General features: G+C 41.3%; 1 pseudogene; it reads right to left on the bottom strand.

The window, feature by feature from the left end:
- Positions 1 to 7,877: 7,877 nt before the first annotated feature.
- Positions 7,878 to 7,994, bottom strand: LOC149474169 (U2 spliceosomal RNA; annotated as a pseudogene).
- Positions 7,995 to 10,468: the final 2,474 nt, after the last annotated feature.

Genomic DNA, 10,468 nt, shown 5'->3' with positions numbered 1-10,468 from the left:
GTGCAGTAACACATGGTGTCACCTCTCCAGAGAGGAAAGAGCAGTGCTGGTGTAGCGGTAAAATAAGTATCCTGACCCTTGAAGATATGTATCCCCTGAATCAACTGCGCATGAGCCGGTTTCAGGCCAAAGAAGCAGATCTTCGACTTTAGCACAGAGCTGCCACAGTTAACCCCTTACAGGCTGCAAACTGCTGAAGTTGATCCCACAGATCACTATGGGTTGCAAGATCAGTTAACCCTGTATAAGTTGAACCTATACAGGGTTAACTGATTTTGCAACCCATAGTGATCCACGGGATCAGCTTCAGCGGTTTGCACCCTGTAAGGGGTTAACTGTGGCAGCTCTGTGCTAAAGTCAGAGATCGGCGATTGGCTTCTTTGGCCTGAAACCGGCACATGGGCAGTTGCTTCACATGGGATACATATCTTCATGGGTTCGGGATACTCATTTTACTGCTACACGGGGGGGGGGGGGGGGCAGCTGTCACTGTGTTGGGAATCCAGGATCACCCCAATAACTGGCCGAGACCTTCACAGAGCCCAGAAGCTCTGCTGCCATTCTGCTCCTGCACCCCCTGTGATGGTGTCACCTGGTGTGGTCCACACCCCCCTAGGGACGCCACTGGATAAGTTCACCCTAAAGCGGAGTTCCAGTAGAATGAAAAAACAATAAAAGTCAGCAGCTACATAAACTGTGGCTGCTGACTTTTAAAATACAGGCACTTACCTGTCCCTTGGTCCAGCGGTGTCCTCACCACGACTGGTTTCACCAGCTGTCTTCTCTCCCTGGCAATGACAGCTTCACTGTGGGCACCCGGCTGTGAGAGCTTGTGGCTTCACAGATAGGTGCCCACTTTTTGAATGGTCCTGTAGTCTTCTGGAACCTGTCACGTGTCCCAGAAGACTACGGGGAGGGAGGGGGAAGGACAACTTCCGCTTCCGTTCGACTAGACGAGGAAGCAGGAGCAGGTACCTGTCAAATTCGGGTACCCGCTCTCCAAAGCTGCCAATCCTTAACGGGGAGTGGGGGACAAAGGCTTAAAGCAGAACTTCCCCTTTTGGGTGGAGCTCCGCTTAAACTGTATGTTCATTTATTATCACAACTTTGCTCATGTTTTGTCTGAGCATGGTATAAAGTGATGATATCAGCAACCATCCTTGTGACTGATCATATAAGGTCCTGGTGTGGTGAGTCAGGGGTGAGCTGAGGCCATGTAAATATATACATTTATAGACATATATGTAAGCGATTTTGTTTGCATATAACATAACAAGCCAGAAAGCTCTTTAAATGTCTGTAAGTGTTTTCCGTCTGACAGTGGTCTGTAAATTAAAGATTGCTGTGGGTTAAACATATATTGCTGCTCCATCCCTATGTGTTTATTCTGCTTGATAATATCATAAAGCAATGCACAGAAATGTGTCTGTCAGGACAGAGCACACTTGGCAAAGTCTCAGTTTGTCGGAGCCAAGGAGTGCAGTCTGGAGGTTCTCGCAGAAAAGTTTCCTGAAATCACCTTATTTGAACATGTCCCACTCTGCAATCTGATACCAGAGGGTTAGGAAATGCATGAGTTCAGTTCAACACAGCCATAAAGATATTTTCTTATTACAAATGCATTCTCAATAACCCACCGAAAAGGAGACGTCTAATTAGGGAGGGAGGTCTGTTGAAGCTTTTGCCGCAAATTCTCAGGGGGACGTTTGTTATTGCAGCCAGAAAGTGATGGCTCACATTAGACTCTTTAACAGACTTCATTTTAATTTTAACTGTTCAAACTGTATGCTGTAGTATGAATAAAGCTCTTACGAAGCCGAAGGCCAAACTGAAAATATTAAAATCAGTATAAGTGATATTATTTCTGCTGAGGGTCATATTTTCATCAGTAAAAAAACTGCCTTTTCTTAGGACTTTATATATGTTTACTTTTACTGTTTAAAGTGTTACTAAATCCAGGACCCTACATCCACTATATCTGGTCTCCCACAGTAAACAGCACATGGATATGCAATTATTTTAGTAAATATAAACTGCTAAATACCTTTTCTCATCAGCAGTTAGAGCAGTCTTGTGACTTCTATCAGTGTTCAGCAGAGCACTGGTTAAAGCATGTAGGAGGAGTTTTCCTTCTGCTCTAGGAGGATGCAGAACCCTTGACCTGTCTGGACAGTGCTGATTGGCCATGTGCTGATCACATGCACTTTCCCAAGAAAAATAAAATACCTCCCTAGCAATACACACCAAACTTAGCATGTACAGAGTGTCTCCACACCATATGTCTTATCAGGAGATAAGAGGGGGGCACTGGAAGAAGGGGAGGATCAGAGAAGACTTGATCAAACAACCTTTTTACACAATGCAGAGGATTAACCCCTTAGGTTCCACAGTGTGTATAACAAGCATGCTTTACTGCATAAACAGACTGATTTTACTGATGTGGGTTTAGTAACACTTTAATAGTTAAAGTGGAACTTTAGCCAGAAAACTATGTCCTGCTAGATCTCTTCAGGTTGATGCCTTTTGCAGCTGTTTTATGTAGCTATGTAAAACATTAAAAATAAATGCATATACTGTTTAAAATCCAGCAATACACTGTTTCACCCTGCTTTGCACATGCTCAGTTGCTCTCCATTTTTGGCATTGTGCTGAAAATCATAGCCACTAGAGCTTGGTCTGCTGACAGCCTAAGGATTTACTGCTGCTCAGGGGCTCTGGGCTTCAGCAAAATGGCAGCCTTCAGCAAGAAGAAACAGGATCAATGCTGGAGGCAATTTACAGCGCACACTAATTTTGGTTGTATAATTATTAATGTGCAATGTATGTTCCTTGCTAAAGAACATTGTTTTTTATCAAGTTGTTATGAATGAAGTACTGCTTTAATTTGGTGCAGCAAGTTATTTTAATCTATGGGTTTCAGGGCACAGGGAGATAAGGATACTTCATTGGTTTGAAAATATAGCCAGTTTAGGTGAACCATGGCAAACGGACAAATCTTTACAGTCAATTGCAACTAAATTGCATGCAGTCAATTGTGAGCACTACAGCAAGATAACATGAACATACAAAATATTTATTGAAGTGCCAACAAAATAGTACATAGAACAATAAGGCATAATAAAACAGCAACTTTCCCTAGGGCTAACCCATAGACCAGGGGTGTCAAACTGGCGACCCTCCAGCTGTTGCAAAACTACAAGTCCCATCAAGCTTCTGCCTTTGGGAGTCATGCTTGTAACTGTCAATCTTGTAAAGCCTCATGGGAATTGTAGCTTGGCAACAGCTGGAGGACCACCAGTTTGATACCCGTGCCATAGACTCTTAAAAACACAAAAATATACCCCCATACAATAAAATATCATCACCACTGGTCCCTGAAAATAAAAAAAAGAAAAACAATCAGATAAGGTTCTGGTGCTAAACACTAAACTGGCCATGCAGTATTAGATAAAACAGAGTTATTGATACACATATAATGAGGTATAAACCATGCAATAGCTTAATAATTAATTATACAAATGCAAATTAAAGCCTGGTACACACAGGCAGCTTTTGTTGTTAAACCCAACGAGTTGAACAAAAAAATCAACTGAGGAGCTCTTGAGGAGCTCCCTGTACTAATTATGCGATGTTAGTACAGCGATCTCCCCGCTGAGCTATTGTGTTCTGACAGGGGAACTGCCCCTCCACCAGAACACATCATTCAACGATTGCAGCCATTGGCTCTGAGCGTTGAGTGGATGCCGATCAGCTGCTGTTTTTCCACCATGCTTGTTCCACAAAAACTGGACTTTTGGCCAACTGGTGTGCTGTTGAACCTACCAATACCAGATGATATTTGCACCATGTGTACCAGGTTTAACCCTGAAAAGATTGAAATAGTAGCCTGTTCCTTAAACCTAAACGCACCTATAAAATAGTACAGCTGAAACACACTTAGCAGGAAAAGTATGGCATAACCCCAGGCAGTTAAGTCAGTGCAATATATGAGGCAGGGCCGGTGGGAAAGATGCTTCATCAATCGTCGATAAAAAACATTTCTTTGTGATGACTTTAGAGTTATAAAAACAGCTAAAAGTACCAAGGCCGTGTCATCTCTACAGTTTATACTTATATAAGTAGAAAAACATTCAAGGTTTGGCAATACAGCTTGTGTTTATTAATCCAATAATCATTGCATACATTATGTATTCAGGTTGCGCGCATAATACTATTGTGGCAATCCGCCAAGAATACATCAGTGATAAAGGTATTATATTATGATGGTAATTCAGAAATTGGAAGTTCTATAAATTGCCCTGTATGACTGATTTCTGGAGATCTGTTTTCTGTTTTTTTAAATAATAAATGATGTAAATGTTAGTGGGGCCTCATATTTCCCTTGAGACTTTGTGAGGTGGTAGCCCAAGGTAGGCTTGGGCCTGTTCCAAAGTCAGGTGATTTGTCTGGTTGCCATGGTGAAAACAGACACTGGTAAAATAGAAAGCAGATGTGAGGGGTCAGAGATCCCTTGCACAACTATATCTGAGATGGAAAAACATCTGAAGGTTATTCTACTATGAAAAACAGAACTATTAACTATTATGTACAATGGCACATGGAAAGCAATAGAAATATAGGCACTCCACCAGTTGCTGAAGTTAGGTCAAGTAAATAATGATGGGCATAACAGTTTATCAGAAATCAAACCTGTGCAGAGAAAAAAAGTCTAAGGTGGCTTTTTATAAAATTAATAGGCACATCCAGGTGCTTGCATGCTACTTTTGCTCCCCTGTAGAGCATTGCAGGGCCCCAAAAACTCTTTGTAATTGAATTATTAATTAAGCTTCCTGATAGCCAGAGGTGTATTTACCATAAGGCAAACAAGGCATTTGCCTAGGGCGGCATTTTTCAGGGGGCAGCAGCATTTTTCAGGGGTGCAGCGCTGTCCCTGGAAGAAGGGACACGTGCAGCACGAGGACCAGGTGGGATCTGAGAAGGGCTGCTTGATGCAGAGCCTGACTCTTCTTCCCGGGGATGTCCAGAGCTGGGAAGGTGAGTGTTTTATCTCTTGCCAGGCTGGGGGAATGGGGTTTAGCAAGTATGTAGGGGGCAGTGGTAGTGGAAGGCTCTCTCGGGTGGGGCTTGGGTGTTGTTGGTCAATGTCAGGCTCTCTTCATGGGGGAAAGGGGGTGTTGGTTGGTGTAAGGGTCTCTCCGTGGGGAGGGGAGTCAATGGGTGTTGCCTAGGGCAGCACGAAACCTAAATACACCACTGCTTATAGCTAGTGCTGGCCATACCTATCCTATCTCACATGTTTCCCTAATATTCCATTCCTGTGATGAGCAGCCATATTAGGCAATAGTTCGGCATATAGTTAAAAGGGGTAGGCCAGAAAACTTGGTTGGCACTTGCATTGCATAGAGTCCCAGATTTTGGGGGCTCAAAGATTAGAATGTCCCACACACATGATAATGCAAGGAGGTGAATCCTCAAAACCTGAAAGATCACCAAAATTCCAACTTTGGAAAACAAGTTGCTTAGACGGAAACTTACTTTTAAAACAAGGATTTTTCTGAGCTATTAGAACGTAAGAAAGTCACTTTAAGGGCTTAAGGGCCACCTACCGCCTTTTTACTGTGGCCAAGCGGCCCCAGTGCACTAGATCACGTACATGTACATGATCCAGCATTCCTGGGTAGAGGACACGCCCTTCCTGATCTGTGTTGTCATTTGGTACAGCACAAGTCAGTCAGCCTGTCCCGGCCAACGATTTATGGGCAGGACCTGCTGATCGGCTTAGCGAATCACAGTACAGAGCCCTGTGTTTGCTAGCAGCGATATGGCTGTGTTTTCTCCAAAGCAGGGAAAACAAATCCACATCAATTAGTAAAAGCAGAACATATTACACACATTTCACGTTGTTAGGCACACAGGTAACCCTTTGTTTGCTCCTATATGTTAACCCCTTCCAAGCCTACAGTATTAGCTCTGGTCACTGTATTAGTCTCACTATTCATGTCTGTGTCAGTTAGTCAGTTAGTGTCCCTCTCAGCCAGTGTCAGTTAGTGTAAGATTGCCTGCCACACTATCATAGTCCTACTATAAGACGCTGATCACCATCATTGCCAGTATAGCGTCATAGCTGTGTAAATTTCAGTTTATATACCATAGTTTGTAGGTACTATAACTTTCACACAAACCAATTAATATACACGTATTGGGTTTTTTTTTATCAATGGCATATAGCAGAATACACTTTGCCCTTAACAAAAAGTAGAAAATATCTAAATAAAATCCTTTTTTTTAAAGTTTTGGTCTTTTTTCATTAAAAAACCCCATTGGTGATCAAATACCACCAAAAGAAAGCTCTATTTGTGTGAAAAAATATTAAATTTCATTTGCATACAGTTCATGTTTTCCAGTCAAAGTAGTACAGTGCCGAATAGCAAAAGATGCCCTGGTCATGAAATGGGTAAAATCTTATGAAGCTGAGGTGGTTAAGATTTGTCAAGCCTTTATTTGTTAATGGTGAACACTTTTATATGCATTTTTGCTTTAATTTTTGTGTTTCTTTGTTACGTCTTTTAATATCGTGATAAAATAGCACTGCATACACACAATATCAAATATAAAAGGCGCTACCCAAATCCTAAAAAACAAAAAAAACAAACAAAAAAATAGTCAGTGCTACATATACTGAAAAAAACTTATACAAATGTAAATGATCAATTAAAATTACAATACAAAATATACACATATGAAAAACATAAATAAAATAAAATACATGCAGTATATAAACTTTCAAAGTTTCCAGTGCACTGTGATATGAATGAGAATGTCTTTATTCAATTTCTTCACAATTTTCCCAATAATGACACTACACAAGTAAAAATGTTATCATTTATATCACAGTGCACTGGGAATTTTGGAAGTTTGTGTACATGTTTATTTTTACAAGTCTATATGTTGTGCTGTAATTTTGATTGATCCTTTACATTTTGGTTTTCAATATATATAGCACTGCCTTTTTGTTTGTTTTATATCCTCTAATATTTTATTTGTTCTCATAACTTTTTTTTTTTTTTTAAGTCCGCGAACATGGGAAAAACGAAAAAAAGTGTTCACAAAAAATGTGCAAGTGCAGAACACAAACACAAAAAAGTGTACTTAGGGGTGTGCTTTGTCCATCCCCCGAAGGGGCTGGATCTCTACCCTGATACCCCGGGGCACGAAGCTCCTGACAGGGACAAGGTTCCCATATGGTCCGCCTAGGCAAAAGGCCTGGCGGACCCCGTTCCTTGTGGCCAGCCAAAGCCAGCCACCAAGTACTTGGTAAGGGGGCTCTACCAAAGAGAAAACCCCCTAGGCACAGGGGAGGAAGGAATCAAAAGACCACACATCCTCCCCCTAGACTTCAGGGTAGGCCCGAGGACCCACACCCTACCATCCTGTGAGAAAAGAAAACACACACAAAAGTGAAAAGTGACAAACGTGAGGAGAAAATAAATTAAATAAATAAGTGGCCGCGCAACTGTGCACTGGCCAGGCCCTGAGGCCCGTAGTAAAAATTGCCCAGGACTTAGCCAAAAGGCCTAGCCCTAAAAGGCACAGTGCAGGAAAAGTGTTGAAGCAGTGACCATGTGCCTTTTCACACGTTGGGGTCCCACACCCAAGTGTTACTAAGAGCACCCCTGAGGCGACCACTCTCAGGGGGCACTGGTTTGCGGACTTTCTGCCTCCCCGGCCCCTGGCTAGACAAGGTAGATCCATTCAAACCAGGAGGAACTGGGCCCCTCCGGTTTTCCAGGGGGAATTACTCCCGGGCCCCAGCAGCCTGTGGGCGCCTCAGTTTCTGTTCCAGCCTGTACTAACCATCAGAACCCCCATCCTGCTAGCAGGGGTACTATACAACCAATCATCCCCGCAAGTAGGAATGATGGTGGAGCACACCTACTGGACATTGATAAGAACAGATACTACACTTGATCTTAGCCAAAAGGCCGAGATTTGTTCTCATAACTACTTAATATGATGCAAAATACTGTAAAGACAGCTATGAACTCTCCAGGCTATATCCTCCATGGGTGTGTTTGTTGGCATGGTCATTCGGCTAGTAGAGAGGATGAACATAAACACCATTTTTCCCAGATGTTACATTTTGACACAAGAAAGTTAAAATGGTATTGCTCAGCTATTTTACATTATGTGGATTGTTTACTGTTTTCATTGGATTGATTCCTGTCTGACAAACTTCAGTTAGAGAGAAAAAAAAAATGTGCCGGCTGTATGCTGGGCATAACTATGATTTACAAAAGTTCACACTTCAACTAATTGCTCAGTAAGCCAAATAATAAAGAATAGTAAAGAATATATAAATTATCTGCTACATTGAAATAAAATATTGAAAGATCAGAAATTGCTCAATTTTTAGTGTGAAGTTGATGAATGGCTTTACTCCAGTTCATGATGCTCATATTGATGTGGTTTAGTAAATATGATGATCATTTGCAGAGTAGCTTCCAGATGTCTCTGTGACTTTCCTGGCCTTGGCATCTATAATAGTGGGTTTAGACTTTAGGTATGGCGTAGGAAGAAAGACAGTTAGATATAATCAGTTTTTAGCACACTCCTAATATCCTAATGTACAAGGCTTTGGTTGTCAGACAGAGCTTCATGTAAATTGTTGTCTTTGAATGTAGTAGGACAGAGACTATATAAATCAAAGGGAATTTAAGCAGGGACTGTTATGGTTTAATTCAGAAATATTTGAGCATTTGTTTTTCGAGTATACACTGACTAATACTATTTAAATGAAATACAGGCAGTCCCCAGGTTATGAACAAGATAGGTTCTGTATGTTTGTTCTTAAGTTGAATTTGTATGTAAGTTGGAACAGGTAATTTTTTTTAAGTTTAACTCCAGTCTAAAAATTATTTTTAAGTTTTAGATAGCATAGGGAAGGGTTACCTGGCCATGCACTGATGTGGGACTGTTGACAGGTCCGTCAGACAGTAGGTGGCAGCAAGCAGTGAGTAGCAAGATGGCTGCCTGGCGGTTTCTGGAACCTGCATGACATCACGCTGCCTCCGATCCTAAGTACAAGTCAGATGTAAGTTGGATGTTTGTAAGTCGGGGACTGACTGTACATGGCAAACGGTTGCATACACCTACCCTGCTAAAACCTGTGAGAAGATATACATTATGATAACATACAGAGGGAATCTTGATAACCCATTCTCCTAATGGGCCCCTGGCTTGTGTTCCACATAAACTTTAAGTCTTGCATTGCTCCCCTTGTTCCAAGCCATCAACTGAAGTGGAAAATGGTCTGTAATCAATGGGAACTGTCTGCTCAAAGGTAATTCTTCATTGACATACTAATGTCTAGCCCACTTTATGGTCAGACACTCTATTTGTACTGCTGAATTTATTTCTCTCTGAAGGAATTAGTTTCTGGCTGAGGTTTGCTACAGGATGTTCTTCCCCATGGGTTTCCTGAGACAAAACTACTTCTAGAGGCACCTTGTACAAGAAATCCTTGACTGAAGTTAGGGTGGCTAACACTGGTTTCTAACGCAATTCTATCTTCATCTCTTGAAAAGTTCTATCTGCCTCCGCATTCCATTTCACAATGTTGGCCTTGTTACCTTTGGCAAAAATTAGTCAATGGAGTTGCTATAGTAGCAAAGGTAGGCACCATCCTTCAGTAGTGTCCAACAATCTCTAGAAAAGCTCCAAGATGATTTTCCTAAACTAACAGGGTCCAATGTTTAATTGTCTTCTTTAGAGACTTTATGATCAAAGCTGTAGCCCAATTAACCTGATTCTAACAGGCTTATTACGCTTTTTTTTGGATTTGCTGTTAATTCAGCCTTACAAATGTAATATAAAACTGCCTAGACATTCTCTAGATAGGAATCCCAGTCAATGAAAACATCCATGTTTCTCAACTAGTGGGTCATGACCAGGGGGAGACTGGGCTTTGTAGCTAGTGCCCTGCAGGCCTCTCTAATGCCCCGATAAAACATCCTGTGCCCTGACAACATAGCTCAACAAAATTGGCTATAACAGTGATCAGTCACTGTGAAGCCCACCCTCGTGTTTTTTTCTCTCCTAATGGAGGGGAGAGATTTATTGCATCTCTCTCTCTCCTTGCAGAGAGAAAAAAAACAAGTGTGTGTGTTAAAAAAAGAAAAAGAAATAAATATTAACACAATAAAAGAAAAAAATAAAGAAAAAATACCTAGATCAAGGTTTGATCTAGTTCAGAGCCAGGGTTAGTGTTTAGGTCAAGGTCAGGGTCAAAGGTCATAATTTTTATTTTTGGTATCAGTGTCAGTTACTGTCAGTGTTAGTGCACTTTAGGCAGGACAAAAAAAAACAAAACAAAATGCGCACTGTTGTTTCTGGGCTGTGGTACAGTTAAAAACAACTAAATTCTAAAAAAATTGTGTTTTTTTTTACTATTTTGGATCTGTTTTCCTTT

This window comes from Staurois parvus, unplaced genomic scaffold (assembly GCF_062004578.1).
Source record: "Staurois parvus isolate SC_StPar_1 unplaced genomic scaffold, SC_StPar_1.0 ptg000011l, whole genome shotgun sequence".
Taxonomy (NCBI): domain Eukaryota; kingdom Metazoa; phylum Chordata; class Amphibia; order Anura; family Ranidae; genus Staurois; species Staurois parvus.
The sequence above is the reverse complement of the archived record's forward strand: the minus strand, read 5'-3'. Positions and strand labels throughout refer to the sequence as shown.